The sequence below is a fragment of the Coenobita brevimanus genome, chromosome 72 (genome assembly GCF_032717465.1).
Source record: "Coenobita brevimanus isolate Jiangsu-jjx chromosome 72, ASM3271746v2, whole genome shotgun sequence".
NCBI classification, from domain to species: domain Eukaryota; kingdom Metazoa; phylum Arthropoda; class Malacostraca; order Decapoda; family Coenobitidae; genus Coenobita; species Coenobita brevimanus.
Genome location: NC_137025.1, coordinates 23,251,863 through 23,274,170, shown reverse-complemented (window position 1 = coordinate 23,274,170; position 22,308 = coordinate 23,251,863). Strand labels below are relative to the sequence as shown.

General features: G+C 39.9%; 1 long non-coding RNA gene and 1 other non-coding gene across 3 annotated transcripts in view; both read right to left on the bottom strand.

Moving 5' to 3' along the window:
* Positions 1 to 242: 242 nt before the first annotated feature.
* Positions 243 to 22,308, bottom strand: part of LOC145407148 (uncharacterized) — a 66,448-nt gene continuing 44,382 nt past the window's right edge. For both annotated transcript variants that reach the window (XR_013898673.1, XR_013898672.1), the window contains exon 3: positions 243 to 307. This is a non-coding gene — a long non-coding RNA (uncharacterized LOC145407148). The remainder of the gene's footprint in view (positions 308 to 22,308) is intronic.
* On the bottom strand, positions 4,913 to 5,031 carry LOC145407347 (5S ribosomal RNA). The gene has a single exon (XR_013898708.1). It is a non-coding gene; the product is annotated as a 5S ribosomal RNA (ribosomal RNA).

Below are 22,308 nucleotides of genomic sequence, written 5' to 3'. Positions count from 1 at the left end.
TTAGAATGAGAGGAGGGGTGTTGAGTAATACATGTCAAAATCACTACAGAACAGATTCACAAACACTTTTACTAGCAGTTCCCTGTTGTAAGTGAGAAATATATTTTTCAAAGGCAAGGGAAGGATAATTATTAACTTCCCACCCTTCTTGTTACTGGAAGCCTAAATCCTATTCACGAGATGCAGTTAGTCGTATGTTTGTGAATCCTGGCCCGGGATGAGTTCCGTCAATTTGGTCGTCATTTTAATGGTGCTGACACTAACGACCATCACGGTCCCTTCCTCGCCTTGGGAAACATTGCCAGATCTGAGAAAATAAAGTTTAGTACATGAAGCTGTATTGGTGCGAATTAACGTGGTTAGTTTACTTAATGGTGGGAAATAATAACACCCTTGGGATTATATAAATAAATGTAAGATGATATAATTTAAACAATTTTTTCATTTGAATAATGACTGAAACTGTATAACTTACCGACAGCTAATAATAATATTTGTCTATAATACTCATGTATACTTTCAAGGTAAAAAGCGTAGTATGCAGTGTTGACGAGAGTTGTCCAGATTTTATGAAAATACGAGTATTATATCCTAATGAGTTGACACAAAGGGCGGTCTTCTACGCAGTTAAGGAAGTTCCCTAACACTTCCTTCTAAGCGATTTATTTTTTGGGTATGGGTGGCTAACATAAATTTGTATGCTTTTTGTGCATAGTATAGTGATACTGGAAGGATTTGCACAACTCAGAAGACGGCAGTAAGGTGATATAAGCTAAATAAATCACTTGACAAAAGGTATCAGGGAACATCCTCAACTGACGAGAATAAGCGTCAAAAATAAATGATTTCTTCCATGTTCTCTCTCTCTCTCTCTCTCTCCACTTAATGTGGGTGTGATGTCTACTCGTCGGCTACAGATGCCCGTCTCAGGGTGTTAGATTCGGTGTATCATGTTGGTGTATATCTGGCGACTGGGGCATTCAGGCCATCCTCGATTTCGAATCTGTCGGTGGATGTTGATACTTTCCGGATTTACGTCGCCTTATGTTGATGATGAGGTATTAGTATCGTCTTTCCCACCTACCAGACTCAGTGGCTTCTGAAGCATTTTTTTTTTTTTTTTAAATGCAAGTAAGAAGGAACCTAAGGCTAGGAGCCCGCAAACAATTCCTTCTAAGAAAAAAACAAAAACAATACAAAAGTGAGCCAAATTCAAGATCTGTTCGTTTTGAGATGCCCCAGGATTACTGCTCTTCTGTTTATGCCGCTCCCCCAAGTTCCCTGAAACCCATAGGTTACAGGATCCGATCTGTTACGTCAGCCCTCTCTGCCCCTTCGCTGACAGTTCACCTGCATGGATCCCGAGAGTAGGATATTGGTTCTGTTTTTTCAGCAGAACTGGCTGCGATTTTAATTGTTCTCAAGATAATTTGTGCTCTCTCTGTCTCTCAGTTTTTTTTTTTTTTTTTTTTTTTTCATTAGTGACGAATGCTTTCTCTGTACCGGAGTGTTTTATTTCGTCCCAACAGTTGGTTTTAAAAATTTTAATTAACCTGTTTCTTTTTGGCCGACGAGGCCACTGTGGGGGGATTAGTTAAGTTCCAGCACATATGAGGGTGATCTTCTGTCTATGGCGCATCGACTCGCATTCCTCCTGCCATGAACCCCCATTCTTCACTGCATGAGCTGCCTGCATCTGACTTTTCCCTTATATCGATAAACATCATTGACAAGAAGGCTGAGGTACGGTGGGGGCCGACAAAATACACGCTATTTGGAAGAAAATGAGTTCCTTCATTTACAGTATCATAGCTTTTGACGCTACTGGAAGATGGTTTTATATCGAATTTTAACTGGCCACACCCGGTTCTCTCGTGACTTTAAATCGTGGGCGCTCCTCCTTCTTTCTGTGAGGATTTTTTGGTCCCCTTGACTGTTCGGCAGTCCCTGGTGGCGTGCTCTAGGTTTAGGGACTAGCGCCGTTGGCACTTATCTGAGCACCAGGCGGGTGATGTTTTGTACTGTCTTTCTTCGGTGCTTGGAGACGATGCCTCATGTATAGGATGGGGGGGGGGGGCGACCTCTACTTAGGCAGCTAAACCATGTTCTTAGATTTAGTGTTTAGTGTGTTTTACTGTTTTGGTGTTTCGTGTTTCTTATTGTTTTAGTGTTTTATAGTTTTTATTCTTTTTAGTGTATTTTTATTTTTACTTATTATTATTTTATACTCTGATTTTAGTCTCTCTTTGTTGTTATTTTAATTATTGTGCATCGGCATATGACCTTGGGATTTGCTGAACCAGTTGTATTTCACTTAATCAGTCAGAGTATCTCCCACAAACACTCAGTGATATCTATCTCTCTATCTATCCACCAATCTATCTATCTATCGATAATTAGTTAGATAGAGATAGAGATACTGATATATATATATATATATATATATATATATATATATATATATATATATATATATATATATATATATATATATATATATATATATGATAATTAGTTAGATAGAGATAGAGATACTGATATATATATATATATATATATATATATATATATATATATATATATATATATATATATATATATATATATGAGTGTTCCAGCTGCACGAAGCTTACATGAAGGAGTGTTAGTGCCAACTTTAACATATGGATGTGAGACTATGGTGTGGCATGAAAATGAATAGTCAAGAGTATGAGCAGTGGAGATGGGACTGCTGAGGAATGTATGTGGAGTACAGAGGGTGGATAGGATACGAAATAATGTGATTCGTCAAAGATGCGGAGTGAGGAAGTCGGTGGACACAAGAATTGATGAGAGTGTACTGAGATGGAATGGTCATGTGGAGAGAATGGATAACAATACAGTGGCGAAGAAGGTATATCTGAGCGAATTCGAAGGAGGGAGGAGGCGAGGTAGGCCAAGGAGAAGGTGGAGAGATATGGTGGATGAATGTGTCAGGAAGAGAGGTTTGGAAGTCGATGAGGCTATGGAACTGACAGGAGATCGAGCTGGCTGGATGAATTTTGTGAGGAGAAGTGCATGATCAGAGATTTTTGGCACACACACACACACACACACACACACACACACACACACACACATAAAGACACTATATATATATATATATATATATATATATATATATATATATATATATATATATATATATATATATATATATATAAATATATATATATGTATATATATATATATACATATATATATATATATATATATATATATATATATATATATATATATATATATATATATATATATATATATATATATATATATATATATATATATATATATATATATATATATATATATATATATATCATCATTACCACCAGCATCACTACCACTGTCATCACTATCATCACAGCCATTGTCTCCGCTACCACTGCTATCACTCCCATTCTCACCATTATGAAGGATGTGATTGTGAAGGATGGGCATTTCCCTGACTGAAAGCACTTATAATTCCCCTTTCTTCCCGCCTTCCCTCTATGATCTTCCTACTCATTTTTTAAAATGAAATTTTATTCGCTTAACCTGTTTTGAATTACAGTAATGGCAGCAGGAGACACTGTACTTTACATGAGGAATACGCATTGTATACTGAAGAAGAAATGGATTCCTAATCGTGAATATTAAGATGAAATTAACATACTCAAGTTTGCGCAAGTTATAGATCCTCAGACGTTGAAAGAAATCTTTAATACTCTTCCTACTGCTGCCGAAATTTTATTTACCTATTAAGTGGCCAATTCTTCTTCATGGGCTATTTATCGAGGCCTAGTAACCAATCTCTTATTTACAATAAACTTAGAACGCCGCGGGGAACCAACCTTCTTCGGGTCACATCCTGCCTTAAACATCATGTGGATGCGCGACCACATGCTGCTACTCTCTTATTTGGATGTACAGTATGCAGGTATGGCACGGAATTCAACATCAGCCTATGTCTGCAAAATTATCACTCTTCAATTACCATCACCTCAGCAACAATCAGCTGAATCTCGGTGTCTGGTGTTACACAATCCAGCACACTCCACAGATATAGACATGCCTGCATATATGCAGTATATTCCGTACATACAAAAGAGATAGTTGCAGCAGTCTCACACACACACACACACACACACACACACACACACACACACCACCTTATATATCAGAGATATATATTCAGATTACATACTGTGACTTATAGAAGCTTAACTGAGGGTCATGATGCCAGTGTTACATGGCCTGAAATTGATGTCGCACTGCTACGTGGCTTTAGCGTGATGCAACAGTGTTACGACCTTTAATGGTAGTGCCACAGTGCTGCTTGAGGGTGATAGCGCACTGTTACAGCTGTGATGGTGACACCACAATGTTACATTGCTTGATGGTGACACCACAATGTTACATTGCTTGATGGTGACACCACAGTGTTACATTGCTTGATGGTGACACCACAATGTTACATTACTTGGTGGTGACACCACAATGTTACATTGCTTGATGGTGACACCACAATGCTACATTACTTGGTGGTGACACTACAATGTTACATTGCTTGATGGTGACACCACAGTGTTACATTGCTTGATGGTGACACCACAATGTTACATTGCTTGATGGTGACACCACAATGTTACATTGCTTGATGGTGACACCACAATGTTACATTGCTTGATGGTGATACCACAATGTTACATTGCTTGATGGTGACACCACAATGTTACATTGCTTGATGGTGATACCACAGTGTTACATTCATTCAATCATTCATTCATTGCCAGACGCCATGCATCCCATACGGGGTGGCCAAGGGCTTAGGGTTAATTGTTTTACAGGGAGGGGCACTAATCCTTCACCAACCCCACTTGACACGTAGGGATGCCAACAGCATCTGGTGTTCCCAGGCGGTCACCCATCCAAGTACTAACCAGACCCAGCGTTGCTTAACTTCGCTGATCGGATGGGAAGCGGTGTACTCAACGTGGTATGGCCGTGTTACATTGCTTGATGTTAATGCCACAATGTTATATTGCTTGATGTTAATGCCACAATGTTATATTGCTTGATGTTAATGCCACAGTGTTACATTGCTTGATGTTAATGCCACAATGTTATATTGCTTGATGTTAATGCCACAATGTTATATTGCTTGATGTTAATGCCACAATGTTACATTGCTTGATGGTGATGCTACAGTGTTACATTGCTTGATGGTGATGCATCATTTTAAAATGAAGTGTAATTAACTTAACTAGGAATGAATATTCGCTGAGTCAATCCCACATTCCACAGCAACCCTAGGAAGTCTGATCAATGCTCTTCATAGGAACGGCACTTACTAGTAATTACAGTACTAAAATTCGAAGCATTAGAATTTTATTCTGTCTAGGATTTTCCGGAAAATACATAAGTTTTTAAATCCATTGCAGATTTTGTAGGCATCCATGTTTGTCATTGATGCTGAAAATTACGTGTTAATGATAGCACAGGAACTAGCTACATAAATTTTAGATTTTATGAATCATCTCTCTCTCTCTCTCTCTCTCTCTCTCTCTCTCTCTCCACACACACACACACACACACACACACACACACACACACACACTATATATATATATATATATATATATATATTTATATATATATATATATATATATATATATATATATACAATATACACACACACACACACACACACACACACACACACACACACACACACACGAGTATATCACATTCTGCACCTTTGAGTGATTGCCATCGTAGGATTCTTATCTTCAGTGTTGTCGCTAAACACTTCGAAAGCTTCCTCGAATGGTTGATATATACTCGTGGTTAATGGTGGGGTATTGATTTTTGTTTACAACTCTTACATACCTTCAATTTAGTTAATTTTCCTCGATCATATTCCATATCTTATATTACGCTGAATATGAGGCGGATTTTCCCTGCTGAGTTTCATATCTTTGTACAGAGAGAGAGAGAGAGAGAGAGAGAGAGAGAGAGAGAGAGAGAGAGAGAGAGAGAGAGAGAGAGATGGGGGGGTGTTTGCACATCTACAGTCCGATGTCTCGCTTGTCACTGATGCTAAGGACAGACTATCTTATTCATCAGAAAATGGCTGTTAGTTTTTGTAATGGCGGTGGTTGAGATGGTAGTGATGATGGCGGTGAGGGGTGGGAATAATGAGATGAAAGAGAGAGGCTGTTCAGGTGCTTGAGGATGTAAAAGTGGACATATATGGACTGACTGAGACCAAATGGTCAGCTGAAAGTGTGAGAGTGGGGGAATATGGATTGGACATATGTGCTGGCGTAGGTCAGAAACATAGGGCAAAAGTGGGTGTATATATTCTTGTATGCAAGAGACGGGAGGAGGATATAAGAGGGCAGTTGGTTCAAGGATTGTGTGAATAAGGTTAAAAGTAGGAATACAAGAGTGAGCGATTGTGTGCGTATATGAGCCTACAGAAGACCGTGCAAGCAGAGTGAAAGAAGAGTTCTGGGCAAATGTTTAAGCATGCATAGGAAAGTTTGAGAGGAGTGACAGAGTGTTTCTGACTGGGGATATGAATGGAAAAGTAGGGAATATGAAGGTGGATGGAGTAGTTGGTGAGTGGGGTGTGCCAGCAGAAGTGAATTGGAATGGTAGAGCTCTAGTGGGCATTTGTGTGGGGGAGGGGATAGGCGACAGCCAAAACCCTCTTTAGGCACAAAATGATCCACTGGTACAGTATTCATGGCATGTGATGTGAAGGGTGGATGATGAACTGAATGAATGAAAGGCAATGATTGGTTATGTGTCTGTGGATGAAAGAATGAGAAGATATGTGCTGGATGCAAGAGCATATATAGGTTGGGGAAGTGGGCTGTCTGACCATCACTTGGTGGTGGTGAAAATCAAGGTACAAATGTGATGGATGGATCAATAGAAGGAGAGAAGGGCAGGAGGGAGCATTTCATACAAAGGGGATAGAAAAGTTGCGATAGGATTAAAAAAAAAAAGAAAAAAAAAAAAACGGAATATATGAGAGAAGTAAAGGAGCGATTGGACAGACGTGATATGGAACAGTGGGGGAGGTGCAAGGTGTGTGCAGGCTATTCACAGTAGAAATTTGTGGAGAAGGTGAGGGTGTGTGTGGGGTGTATAAAAGACGAAATGGGGTGCAAGGAACAGCGTGGTGTAATGGAGAAGTGAGACACGCTGTGGCACAGAAGAAAGCATATAGTGAGTGGGTCGAAAGTAGAAGCATGGAGAAAGTTGAGAGATGGAATAAACAGTCATATGTAATGAAGCAAAGAGAAATGAAAAGACTAGTAAGAGAGTAAGAAAAATGTGGATGAGGAGTTTGGAAGAAACTTGAGTGTAAAATGGAGGGAATGTATGAAAATGTTCTGTAAGGTAGAAAAGGGAACTGGACAGGGCGATAAAAAAAGAAGTACGGGAGTGAAAGACAAAAATGACAGATTGCTAGAGGTAGAGGGGAGAAAAAGTGAGCAGATAAAGAGAACACTGTAAGGAATTGTTAAACATAGAGAACGAAAGTAATGCGACAATTAATGGCTGACGTATGGTTGTGGAAAGGAGGGAGGTGAGATGGGAGGAAGAGATCAGTAGGATGGAAGTTGTGGATGCAATGAAGAAAGTCAAAATGGGGCAAGCTTCAGGAACGGATGGAGTGTATGGTTAAATGCGGAAGCTCTGGGGGAGAGATAGTCGTAGAATGGATATGGAAGATGTGCAGATTGGCCTGTGAGGAAGGTAGAGTCCCAGAGGATTGGAACATGCAAGCAGCCTTCATGGATTTGGAGAAATCATATGGCAGGGTGAATAGACTGGATAGACAAGGAGTGTGGAAAATATTTAGACTATATGGAGTAAATGGAAGGCTGTTGTATGCCGTGAAAAGTATGAATGAGGACACAAGTTCTGCAATGTGTGCGGGGATCATGAGCTGAGAGTTTTTCTGTGTGGATGTTGGACTGACAAAGGGATATGTCAAGTCTCCATGGTTATTCAGTCTGTATATGGGTGGAGTTATACAAGAGATACAAGGTACGGCTGCGGATGTTGGAACAACCCTAATGAGAGAAGGCAGCTTTTGGAAACTTCCTGATCTGTTGGATGCAGAAGACACTGTATTGTTAAATGAAGACGAAGGGGAACTACTAGGACTGATGAACGAGTTTTGGAGAGTGTGTAAGAAACGGATTCTAAAAGTGAATGTAGGGAAGTGAAAAGTTATTGTCTTCGAGAGAAATGAAGCCACTGAATGCACAGTGAAGCTGTATGGTGAGAAAATGGAAAATGAAAGTCCCTTTAAGTACTCAGGTTGTGTGATGAGTAAGGATGGATGTTCAGAGGATACAGTGCTTGAAAGGGTACAACAAGGAAGAAAGGTTGCTCTCTGAAAGTAGTGACAAGAAAGAGGAAAACGGGAATGGAAGTAAAAACGTCGCTGCATGATATTATTGTGATAACAACTCTAACGTATTAATATGAAACTCTGGCCTTGTTGGAAGGATGCAAGCCAAAATTAAGAGTGGTGGAAATGAGTTATCTGAGAAGAGCATGTGGAGTTACATGGAGAGACACACTAACAAATGAGGAAGTGAAGGAGAGTTGTGGTGTGGATGTGATAAGAAGCGTTAGGAGATATACGAGTACACTGAGATATTTTGATCATGTGGAGAGGGTGGTGAGTGAGAGACTAACGAGGAGAATGTTGTGAGTGAGGTGGAGGGGGAGAGGGAGGAGGAGACCGAGGATGAAATGAAGGGATGGAATGGAGAGTTATATGAGAGAGGGGGGTTTAAGCTGAAAGGAGGGCAGCATAATGAAGAGGACAGGGGAACATGGAGGCGATTTGCTTCTGGCCACCCTTTACGGGATGAGAGAGTCTGGATATATATATATATATATATATATATATATATATATATATATATACAGGGTGTAATGAGACGTATGACAATAACTTACACATATATATATACAGGGTGTAATGAGACGTATGACAATAACTTACACCAATGATGTATTATGTGATTTTGAGTATAGTTTTTTCTATAAACATATACTCACTGCTGCTCCAGTTCAGTACCCAGCATTCGGCTATTTAAGTGTTGAGTTTTGTGTCCTGGATGTGTCGTCGGGTGTGAGCTTCGCAGGGTGATGGGAGACGAGTATTATTAGCGTATATTGTACTGTACATAAAAATCCCATATCCTATCAGTACAACCGAGTTTTAAGAAGAAACTTTAAGTAGTTTATTGATTCTTTAACATCAAGTCATGCATTCCTGCAGTTCTTTTGCACAAATCGACTGTAATTAAGGATTAAATTCAAATCTCAAGGATTACAAGGGAGTACGGAGGGAGGAGGGGCTGGTGTGGTGTTGCCAGTTATGTAATGTTTGGTTTCTAGGATAGTACTACCAGCATTATCGTAACACCCAGAGCTCATTCAATGAAGAAACATTACTGTAATGCGAGATTAGCGTCATTTTAAATCAGGAGTAATATTATTATTTATTAATTTTTTTTGTGCTGCAGGTAAATGTGGCACCATTCCCTTCATCTGATGGTGACGAGGGAACAGCCACACTTAATTAGTGAGGAAACATTATTAGTGTATTTTTTTCAAAAAATGGAATTGGTCATTTTATTTTATTTATTTATTTTATTTTTTTACCGAATCTATGTTTATCTTGTTCCATTATTCACTTTTTCTATTACTTAGTGATTCATTAGATAAAACAACTCAGCTACACAACCTACGAAAGGCGTACCAATATTAGGTAGTGAAAGTTTTGTTTTTATCTTATTTTTTAATGTTTTGCTTGAACTGTTGATTATTTACAGTGGTAAAGTAACCAGTGTACAGTAAATTTGGAATAAGTACTCTGTCTCTGTCTCTCTCAGTGGTAGGGTTTACAGCGGTTTAGCTGATTATTTACAGTATTCATACATTGTTCATTGTATAAACTTGATGAATTCTTAGATGTAGCCTTTCTCCCGGCGCCCATTGGCTCTCGTTCTTCTCTGGTTTGAGTGGTCTTTCTTGATGAGTCCTACATCAGATGTTCGGAGTGCCCACCACCACTTTGAACCCATAATCTTGCACGCTCCATCACTGATTGGGTCGTCTTTCTCATAACTGCTGGGTTGTTCTTGATCACTTGTGCTGCTTCCATTACTCTTGCAAGACGTTCTTGTTTGGTGTTGCTTTTCCTTTTGTACACAAGTGTCTTCATGTGACTTCAGAGGTAAAAATCAAATGGTGTCTGGTCAGGTGATCTAGCAGGCCATGGGTAGGGTCCTCCTCGACCGATCCAGTTATTGGGAAATGCTTGATCCAGGTGCTACCTAACCTGTCTGCTGTAATGTGGAGGTGCACCGTCATGTTGGAAGATCATTCGTCGTCGTTTAGCCAGAGGAACATCTTCTAAGAGTACAGGAAGATCATTCATCAGAAAACTTACATAGGCACCCCCAGTTAGTCTATCCTCAAAGATGTAGGGTCCAATCAGATGTTCATCTATGATGCCACACCAACCATTAAGAGAAAATCGATGTTGTAAGTTGGCTTCTGCTGTTTTTTGAGGATTTTCTTCTGACCACCAGTGTTCATTATGTGTATTACGCAGGCCAGCACGGGTAAATACGGCTTCGTCTGTATACAAGATGCACTTCACGATCTGGGAATTATTTTCTAGCCACGTAGAGTATACAAGGCGTCTATCAAAATCTTCAGGGTTAAGATACTGAACATCCTGTAAATGATATGGTTTCAGACCTTGCCTTTTGAATGTCCTCCAGTCTGTTGTGTGAGAAACACGGAGACGTGAGGAAAGTCTTCTTGTACTTATGTCAGGGCTCTTTAACACGGTATGCATTATCTGTCTTTATCTTGTGTGTCTGCGTTCTGCCCTCAGATTAATTCCAGGGACACTACCTGTGTCGCGAAGATGGTAGTAGACACTGCAGAAAACTCGAGCACCTGAACATCTGTTTGGGTATCTCCTCCTTTATTCCCCAGCTGCAGCAGTGGCATTACCATCGAAGAATCGGTAAAAATAAATGATATCTGCATATTCTTCATTGTTGTATGTACGTGGCATGCTGTCTGATGAACAAGTAAAGTTGAACAATTGAACCTGGAGCACAGTATTTTAAGTGTGCCTCGCCTGCAAATTTTCCCGCTCAAATGACACCGTGGACCAGTGTTGCCACACTTTTAGATGGGAATTATCGTACCGGCTCTTCAAAATTATCGTTTTTTCGTTGGAATTATCGTACATTATTAAATTCATTATTTATAGTGTTTCATAATCTGAAGTATTTTAAAATCATCGCTGATACCTTGGTGTATTTACTGAAATTTAGCCACTGCCAATTATCTTCATCAATACCGTAATTCTGTAAGATACTGATGTTTACTTTGGTGTATATTTATCGCTTTAGTTTGTATCAGAATTAGGTCATACCATGAAAATCACAATTATAATATTGTATTCATATCCTTCATTACAGAAATAATGTTACAAGAAATACCCTATGTGCCACTCTAGAAAATCAGTCTGATTAGCAGGAGAATGTGGTCCATAGAACTTTAATAGATAACTCTTAGAAATGTTTTTCCTCTTACAGATGATAACTCAGCAAGACCATAAAAGATGTATTTTCAGTGTTTACCATTACATTAGCCCTTAAGATCACTCATCTGTCAAGCTGTGGAACAACTGTGCTTGATTAGCTATGTATGCCACAAAATTTACTGCCATGCTAGCTTTCAACCCAAAATTATCGTACAAACCGTACGATAATAGAAAATGGTACGTACACGTACCAGAGGCAATATTATCGTACATATACGATAATTATCGTACGTGTGGCACACTTCCGTGGACGCAGGGTTGCCAAGTCCGTATCACCAATCTCGCTAGTTTAGTCTTCAAAACTTGCTAGAATGTCGCTAGATAGTAAACACTGCAAAATTGTGCTAGAAAATACGATTAAATCTCTAAAATATCACTTAAAATGGCCAAAATATCCAGAATGAAGCTAGGTATCATGTTGTCAGATGTTAAATAGTGCCGCTAGACAGAACCAAAAAATAGACCTAGCTGCAAAGTCATTAAATTGACACCCCTGCATCACATTTCTCACGTCACCAGCAGATGAAAGGAATGATGCCACATTTACTTGCAGCAGAAAAATTGTAATAAATAATAATATTACTCCTGACTTAAAATGACGCTAATCACGCATTATAGTAATGTTTCTTCATTGAATGAGCTCTGGGTTTTACGGTAAGGCTAGTGGTACTATCCTAGAAACCAAACATTACATAACTGTGAACACCACACCACCTCTCCTCCCTCCGTTCTCCCTTGCAATCCTTGAGATTTGAATTTAATCCTGAATTACAATCGATTTGTGCAAAAGAACTGCAGGAATGCATGACTTGATGTTAAAGAATCAATAAATTACGTAAAGTTTCTTCTTAAAACTCGGTTGTACTGACAGGATATGGGAGATTTTTTTACAGTACAGTATACGCTAATAATACTCGTTTCCCGTCTCCCTGCGAAGCTCACACCCAACGACACATCCAAGACACGTTCGTTCGTTCGTTCGTAGATTTCCTGCACCTATAGTGCAGGCCGGGCCATCCAAGACACAAAACTCAACACTTAAATAGCCGAATGCTGGGTACTGAACTGGAGCCGCAGTTTATAGAAAAAAATATACTCAAAATTACGTAATAGATCATTGGTGTAAGTTATTGCCATACGTCGCGTTACACTTTGTATATATAGGGGCAGGATCCCACTGCTACTGGCGTGTATCCAGGTGGTAGATAGGGGAAGGCCTTGTAGACATACGAGATACCGTCTTAAACGGCACGGACCATGGGACCGCTTATAGATATGTAGGGCTCCACCGAATGTAATGAATAAGGTGGCACAAAAATTACATTTCACCAGAAACTATGTGGCAGGAAGGTGAGATTCTTTGGCACTATCCTTCCAGCCAAACATGAGTTCTATTGCAAATAATTTTGTGGGCATTCCTGTTGGATCATCATCTAGTAAAGGTCCAACTGCACTGTCTCCCAGTGGTGGGCAGCGCAAACGAAGAAGGACCTTGCGCAAGCGGAAAGTGCAATCCACAGTTCACTACCTTGCGCAAGCGCAAATGCGCAATCTTACAAATATTTAGCTTGCACAATGTCGCAAAGCGCAAGTGCAAACCATTTGCATATATTTTTGGGAATTACTGAAAAATACTGAGATATTTAAATAAAACTGCATGCCTACTTAGTTACTTTTATTTATTATTATTATTTTCTATTATTTGTAATTTGCGCAAGTGCGCAATCTAATATTTAGCTTGTGCAATTTCGCAAAGTGCTAGTGCAAATCATTTGCATATAATTGTGGGAATTACTGTAAAAGATATTTTGGTATAATTAAATAAATTACTAAATTAGCAACCTGCCCACCACCCGCGTTGACTGAGGTACAGTAGATTATTGTCTGGGAAAAACAGCCTATATTTACCAAGGGATTGGCAAAGATCACGTGATTACTGTATCAATAACTCTCTCTCTCCCTCTCTCTCTCCGGCAGAGGAGGGAGGGAATGGAGAATAAGAGAGAGAGGAGGGAAGGAATGGAGCATAAGAGAGAGAAGAGGGACGAAGTTTGTGCCTTATCTCCTCACTCAAAGGGACGCTCCTTTGCCATTCCCGTATTTATTCTCTCTCTCTCTCTCTCTCTCTCTCTCTCTCTCTCTCTCAGAATAATGCTCTTTATCTCTCTCTCTCTCTCTCTTGTCTTGTCAAGACAATTTATTTAATAATTCAATATAGATATACAATAGCATATGTAATTCATTACAAAAAATAAATCATGAAAACAAAGTATTTAAATCAAATATCCACAGCCTAATAAATTATTAGGCTGTGGATATTTGATTTAAATAATATGTTTTAATGGTTTTTGTAAGGAATTACATATGCTAATCTTAATAAGTAATGTATAGTTATTATTATTTACTAATAATAATAATTTTAGAAATATTTAAAATACATTATCTCTGTTGAAGCATATAGAAATGCTACTACCCCCTTCCCTCCTGCCTCCCCCCACAAGGCAACTAAGTTTGCGCTTGCGCACATGCCTTTTCATGTGCGCAAGCGCAAAATTGCGCATGGTCTCGTGCGGTGTGCAATGCGCAAACGATATCACAGGAGTGCAAGAGTGCGCAATTGCGCTTTGCACAAGTGTTTGCGCACCTGCCCAGCACTGCTGCCTCCTGTGCTTAAAGGCATTGTGCCACCAAAAATGAGTAGGCACTGTGTTGGCAAGTTAGAGACTGGGATACTAAACAAACTGAAATCCATGAAGATCTATGCATACAATGTAAGAAGCCTCGCAGAAGATTACAAAACTTGATAACTTAATGAGTGAACTGGAAAACATTAGTTGAGATATCGTAGGTTTGAGTGAGACCCAGAGAAAAGAAAAAGGAATTCATTTCAAAGACAACAACCACCTCTTTTACTACAGAGAAAGGCAAAACGAAAGAGTTGGTGGTGTAGGATTTCTGATCAACAGAAATCTTTCAGACAATGTTGTTAAATTCAGCAATGTATCTGACAGAGATGCATTGGATGTAACTAGACTATGCAAAAAATATACCCTGAAAGAAATACAAGTAGGTTATATGCACCAACTTCTCAAAGCTCATATAAGAAATATCAACATTCTATGACGACATCTCCCAGATTATGGAAGAAAAAAAGACCACATATACTACATTCATGGAAGATTTAGTGCAAAAGGTGGGAAAAAAAAAAAAAAAAAAGGTAGAAGCATGTATGGGAAAATTTGGAGTGGGAGGAAGGAATGAAGGTGGAGAAATGGTGGTAAACTTTACTGAAATGTATAACATGGGAGTGAGTTGGATAAAAAAGAGAAAAAGATAGGGTATCAGGAGAAATTGTGAGTGGAATGCAGTGAAAGATCAGGAAAATGGCAATGTGGAGGAGAAATGGCAGTTGTTTAAGAGTGCTGTGGTGGGGCATGCAGAAGAGGTGTGTGGTGAGAGACGTGTGGGTGGTGGTGTAAGAAAGGGAAGTGAATGGTGGTGCGAGGAAGTAAGTATGGCTGTGGCTGAGAGGAGACGTGCATGTGAAGTGTGGCTGCAGAGGAAGGATGAGGTGTCATATGAGAGGTGTAAGGAAAAGAGGAATAGGGCGAGAAGGCCTGTGCATGATGCTAAAGTGGCAGCAGATGAGAGGTGGGGTAGGTGGCTGACTGAGAATTCTCAACAGATTAAGAAAATGTTCTGGAAGGAGGTGAAAAAGGGTGCGAAAGGGAGAGTCTCAGAGGGAAGAGCGAGTAAAAGCAGAGGATGGAAGGATGTTAATTGAGATGGATGCAGTAAGGAAGAGATGGGCAGAGTATTTTGAAAGATTGTTAAATGTAGAGGAGGAAAGGGTGGCTGAGACTGTGGCGGATGGAAGGGTGCAAGGAATAAATGTGTTGGGAGAGTTGAATGATTCATAGGTCATGAAGGAGGAAGTGGAGAAGGCAGTAAAGGAGATGAAAACAGGGAAAGCTGCAGGTATGGATGGGTGTGCTGTGGAATGCCTGAAGGGTGGTGGAGTGACTATTGTTGACTGGTTAGTAAGATTGTTGAATGTGTGCTTTGTGAAAGGTATGGTGCCAATTGACTGGGCAAGTGCTTGTGTGGTCACGTTGTATAAAGGCAAGGGTGATATGTATGCATGTACTAACTTTAGGGGTATAAGTCTGTTGAGTGTTGTAGGTAAGGTTTATGGTAGAGTGTTGATTATGAGAGTTAGAGAGGGTACAGAGGGAGTGATTGGTGATGAGCAGTGTGGCTTTAGGAGAGGGAGGGGATGCGTGGATCAGGTGTTTGCGGTGAGGCAAGTATGTGAAAAGTATTTAGCGAAAGGCAAGGATGTGTTTTGGGCATTCATGGATTTAGAGAAAGCGTATGATAGAATTGATAGGGAAGCTTTGTGGACTGTTTTAAGATTGTATGGACTTGATGGTAGGTTACTAAAAGGGGTGAAAAGTTTTTATATAAATAGTAGAGCTTCTGTAAGAGTGGGAAATGCTGTGAGTGATTGGTTTCCCGTGAGAGTGGGGCTGCAACAGGGATGTGTGATGTCGCCTTGGTTGTTTAATATTTATATGGATGGTGTTGTAAGAGAGGTGAATGCAAGAGTTTTAGGTGGAGGTCTGAGGCTGGTGAATGTTGATGGTCGAGAGTGGAATCTGAAGCAGCTGCTGTTTGCAGATGATACTGCACTGGTGGCTGATGCATAGGAGAGACTGAGACAGTTGGTAGAGGAGTTTGGAAGGGTGTGTGAAAGGAGGAAATTGAAAGTAAATGAGAATAAGAGTAAAGTGATGAAGTATACGAGGTTGGTAGATGGGAGGGGGATGAACATAGTTTTGAATGGCGAGTTGCTTGAAGAGGTAGAGCGTTTTAAATATTTAGGGTAACATGTTGCTGTGGATGGAACAATAGATGCAGAAGTGAAGTTTAGAATGAATGAAGTAGGAAAGGTGCTGGGAAGAATGAAAAAAGTGTTTAGATGTCATTCGCTTAGAATGGATATAAAGAGAAGGCTGTATGATGGTGTTGTGGTACCGACTGCGTTATATGGGGTTGAAACATGGAATATGGGTGTAGCAGAGAGGAAAAGTTTGAATGTAATGGAGATGAGGTGTCTGAGGAGTATGTGTGGAGTGACGCGTATGGATCGAGTGCAAAACGATGAAATGCGAAGGAGAACTGGAGTTGTTCGGGAGATGGCTGGTAGAGTTGAGCAGAGGGTGTTGCAATGGTTTAGGCGTATGGAGAGAATGGATAATGAACGATTGGTGAAAAAGATAACCGGATCTGATGTGAGAGGTGTAAGGCTGAGAGGAAGACCATGAATAGAATGGATGGACAGTGTGAAGAGAGCGCTGGATGCGAGAGGGATGTCTGTTGAGCAAGGAAGAGTGGCTGTGCGTGGCAGAAATAAATGGAGAGATATTGTGAATGAATAAATGATGACACAGCCCTGAGGGAATATTCTCCCGCATTTGGTCTGATCAGCTAGTCAGGTCAGGTGAGGGTAAGGGGATGTGTCTATTATGATGTGGCAGGGGTAAACCAGCTCTGCTGTCGGGCCCTGCTGCAGATGTCACTGATTGCACTGCGCAGTTGACCCTTGTGCGGTGTGGTGCGGTGAGGATCTGTCCCTTCTCCCCTTTGGGGCTAAGATGCGAATGAATATGATTGAATGGATGAGTAAATGGGGAGTGTGTCGTCCTGTCTCGGCTACCTCCCTTTCCTTGGGGAAAGCAGCCTAGGTATATAGATAGATAGATAACATGAGAAAAATGTATATTTTCTTTCATAAAAAAGTAGGAAGGAAGTGGACCTGGAGAAGCCCAAATGAAGAAACAAAGAATGAAATCGACTTCATTATAGTAGATAAGAATTACACTATTACAAATGTCACAGGTATCAACAAAGTAAATATAGGAAGTGACTATAGAATGGAGGGTAGCACAGCCAGATTCAATTTCAGAAAGATGATTAAAAACAAAAAGATATGCCCAATAAAAGTAAACGAAAACAAAGCAGCCTTTCAGTTGGAAATAAGGAACAGATTTCAGGCTCTAAGTAATGCTGACTGTGACTTTGATAAGCTGAACGACAGACCAACAAACAAGCTAAGAGAATCAGCGGATGTAGTAGGAAAACCTAATACAGCTAAAGCCAAGAATTATTCAGAAAAGACACTCGAGCTTATGAAAAAAAAGAAAGGAAATGAAAGTAAAAACAAAGAAAGATGAAACAGATCAAGCGGAATTAAATAAGCTTATCAACAAAAGACTAAGAGAAGAAAAAGAAAGAGAAACAAGGATCAGATCAAAGAAACCATCAGTATAGGAAAAAGTCTGAAACAGGTCCGAAGTAAAATGGCACTAGGAAAGTAACAAATTACATCACTGAAAGACAATAACGGTGAAGTCATTGAATGCAGAGATAAGGTGGTGAAGACAGATGGATTTTACAAAGAACTGTATGCATCAAAGACCTTAGTACTGATGGCTAACTTTTCAGTTGACACAAGTGAAATACCTAAGGTAACGCCAGACGAAGTAAATGTTTGTCTTAAAAATATGAAAAGAAGGAAGGCTCCGGGGGAAGTTGAAATAGTAGCAGGTTTACTGCTGGTTGCAAGAGTAGAAGTACAAAATAGGCTTGCTCACTTATTTACTCAGTGCATCAAAAAGAAGAAAAATCCCAAAACATGGTGTAATGCAATAGTTATTTTACTTTACAAAGGAGGTGACTCAAAAGATCTTCGTGACTATCGATCCATTAGCTCATTATCAGTCATTTACAAACTCTTCAGTAAAGTCCTTACGAACAGAATGACAACAAATTTAAAGGAAAACCAACCTCGTGAACAGGCAGGATTCCGAAGCGGGTTTTCGACTACTGATCGTCTACATGCAATGAATAAGCTAACTGAGAAAATTGAAGAATATAATTATCCACTTTACTTAGGTTTTGTTGATTGCGAAAAGGCTTTCGACCCAGTGGAGCACATAGCACTTATAATTTCAATGCTAGAACAAGGAGTGAATGAGAACATTGTAAAACTGCTAGAAACCATAATTTTGGTGAAACTGTGTCTCCCTGACGCACGCCCTTCTCAGTTTTAATTTTTTCCTAGTCCTCATGTAATTTAACTGTAGCAGTTCCTACTTTATATATTATATACTGTAGAGACGAACTGGTACAGTTAAATCTCATAAGGACTCGAAAAAAATTAAGATTGAGAAGGGCGTGCGTCAGGTAGATACAATTTCACCAAAATTATTTACTGTATGCCTAGGAAGTATTTTCAGAAAACTTGTCTGGGAAAACAAAGGAGAGAACATAGACTGCGAAAAGCTAAATCATTTAAGATTTGCCGATCACATTGTCCTAATCTCAGAAACAGCAGAGAGATTGCAAGAAATGTTAAATGACCTGAACAGAGAAAGTCTCAGAGTAGGGCTAAAGATGAACTGGAGTAAAATTAATGTTTAATCCACAAACACCAAACAGCGTCATCATAATAAGCGGAGAAATTCTTGAAGAAGTCGACGAGTACAATTACTTGGGACATAAACTAAAATTAACGAAAGATCATGATAGCGAAATAAAAAGACGCATTACAATTGGATGGAAAGCTTTCGGTAAACATAGAGGCATTATGAAAAGTAGCTTGCCAGATTGTATGAAACGAAAACTATCTAACGAATGTAAAATTCCATCTATGGGGTATGGTTGTGAGACCTGGAAACTGACGAAAACGATGGAAAATTAATTAATCCGTTCTCAGACAGCAATGGAAAGGTCAGTGTTGGGAATACCTTTAAGAGACAGGAAGAGATCAACTTGGGTGAGAGAGCAGATTAAGTGAAAGACATTACAGAAGTTATAAAAGATGAGAAAAGGAGGTGGGTAGGTCCTATAGCAAGAATATGGGATAACCGATGGAGCAAGAGGCTGACTGACAGGACACGAAGAGATTGTAAGCATAGCAGAAAAAGGCCAGACAGGAGGTGGAGAGATGAGATAAAGAAAATTGCAGGGAAAACGTGGCAAAGATTGCCTCAGTCAAGGAATTCGTGGAGAAGGTTGAGGGAGGTCTTTGGCTGCTGCTGCTGATATATATATATATATATATATATATATATATATATATATATATATATATATGTGTGTGTGTGTGTGTGTGTGTGTGTGTGTGTGTGTGTGCGTGTGTGTGTCATCATCATCATCATCAGCCGTTTGAGTGTCCACTGCAGGACCTGCCTATCCCAACCGAAGTGGGGACGATACAGCCTATGTATCATTGGTAGAGACTGTATGTAGGGTGAAAAGTGCTTGTAAGTGTGATTGTAGTGTCGGAGTGCCTTTGGATGTGTGTGTAGTCTGCGAACCAAGTGCAATCAGGCCATGCAAGCTGAGTGGGTGCAAGCATACTTTATAGTACGCGACACTGGTTCAGCCACAGCACCCCTTATGTCTGCCAAAGCAGTATGTGGTAGGATGAACACTTCCAAAGTTTATTACCCTAGCGTGGTGCGAACCCTCGTTCTTCAGTGTATGAAAACGCACACTTTACCACTGTACCACAAAAGCTATATATATATATATATATATATATATACTAACACACACAAAGAGGTATATTTTGTACCACCAGTCGAGCAGGTCAGTTCTCTCAAGGTGGATGGAAAGCTGATGACAGGGAGAGCTGGAGCTCCTGTATCATCAGCCCTTGGGACTAGTTCCTGACCATCCCCTTTTGCTGAAATTTTTCATTGTCTCAGGAACACTGAGTAGGCCAGCATGCTTTCCAGTACAAGTTTCTCTAACTGTCAACACCAGTCTACATGCACAGTACACAATACAATTCCTTTTCAAAATTAAAAAATGAAAATGACGGTCATAAACCATGCCTCGGAGTCCCCAGGGGGGTACCTTAAATGTTCCCAACATCCGCCCCTCTCCCGGTGACGAATCGTCGACTTGCCTGGAACCACTGTCTGACTCACCTCTTAATTTCTGCAACATTTGCTGCCTTTCCTCTAACTTTCTTTTTGTTGAACACCACCTCTCCTCCTCTAAACCTCAACTTCTCTTTTTAACTGAGACTCAGCTGTCTGAGGCAACTGACAATAAACCCTTTTCTGTATCTTCCTACTTTTTGTATACTCATTTCAAAGCCAAAGGTGGCTGTTGTATATATGTACGCAATAACTTATCTTGCTCTCGTGTTCCCTTAATGGCTAAAAATCATGACTGTTCAACCTCAGTTTATACCAAAACTCTTATAGATACATGATCATGGAAGGGAATCCCGTGGTAAGACTCTTTTCCAAACATTTGTATGGAAATAAAGCTGAAGGTCATTCATGCATGATATTACGATATTTCGGACATCCGATTTTCCAATTGTTAATTTCATACAGAAAAACAATAAAATGAGAATTCTTGGCCTTTCAAGTTTTGTCTGATCCTGAACCAAGTCTGTATACATTTTGGTGGCAGTTTGACCAAAGATATATTTAATTTTCTGCCAAAAATGCGTATCAGTGACCCTGGATCTTCATATCAACGTCACACATCTAATAATGTCCCGTAATCATGGATTTTCAAACTCACTTGACTGCAAAACTATTATACATGAACCTGGATTGAAATACTACGATAAGACTCTTTTCCACACATATCAATGGGAGAGAATTTGAGGGTCATTCCTGCATGACATTACGATGTTTCAGACACCCATCTTTTCAAACTCTCTTCCGTACATGAAAAACAAATCATGAATGAGGCCATTCTTGCTCATATAATTAAATTTGGCCTTGGAGTCCCTGGGGGGGGGGACCATAAATTCCCCAACCATCCACCCCTTTGCCGGTGACGACTCTGAGAGATGCCCGGAACAACTGTCTAACTCACTTCTTCATTTCTGCAACATTCGCGGCCTTTCCTCTAACTCTCTGTTGAACATCACCTCTCCTCCTCTAAACCTCACCTTCTCTTACTGTCTGAGACTCAGCTGTTTGAGGCAACTGACAGCAAAACCTTTTCTGTCATTTCAAAGGCAAAGGTGGCTGTTGTGTATATGTATGCAACGATTTATCTTGCTCTCGTGTTCCTGAACTTGATTCTTCTGAATTCTCTACTCTCTGGCTGTAGCTCTCGTGTCATTCTCTGACTAAATATATCTGCACTGTTTACTTTCCCCTATTTCTACTGACTCTAAAAAATTCTTCTACTAGAATATGTTCTATTGACTATGATGGAACATATTTTATCCATATCTCCTTTCTCTGAAACCTCCATTCAAGGAGATTTCAATGTTAACCACCACCTTTGGCTCTCCTCTCCTTTCACTGATCCACCTAGTGAACAAGCCTACATCTTTTCTATCCTTAATGACCTAGAGCAGCTTGAACAGCACCCTACCCGTATCCCTGACCGCCTTGGAGAGAGCACCAATAAACCGTACTTAACCTCTTCCTTACAATTAACCCTGCTTACACTGTTAATCTTTTCTCTCTGTTGTGCTCCTCCAACCACAACATTATTACCTCAACCTCTCCTATCACTCCGGTATGGCCTGTGGACCCTCCAAAGAAACGTCGACTGTGGCACTTTG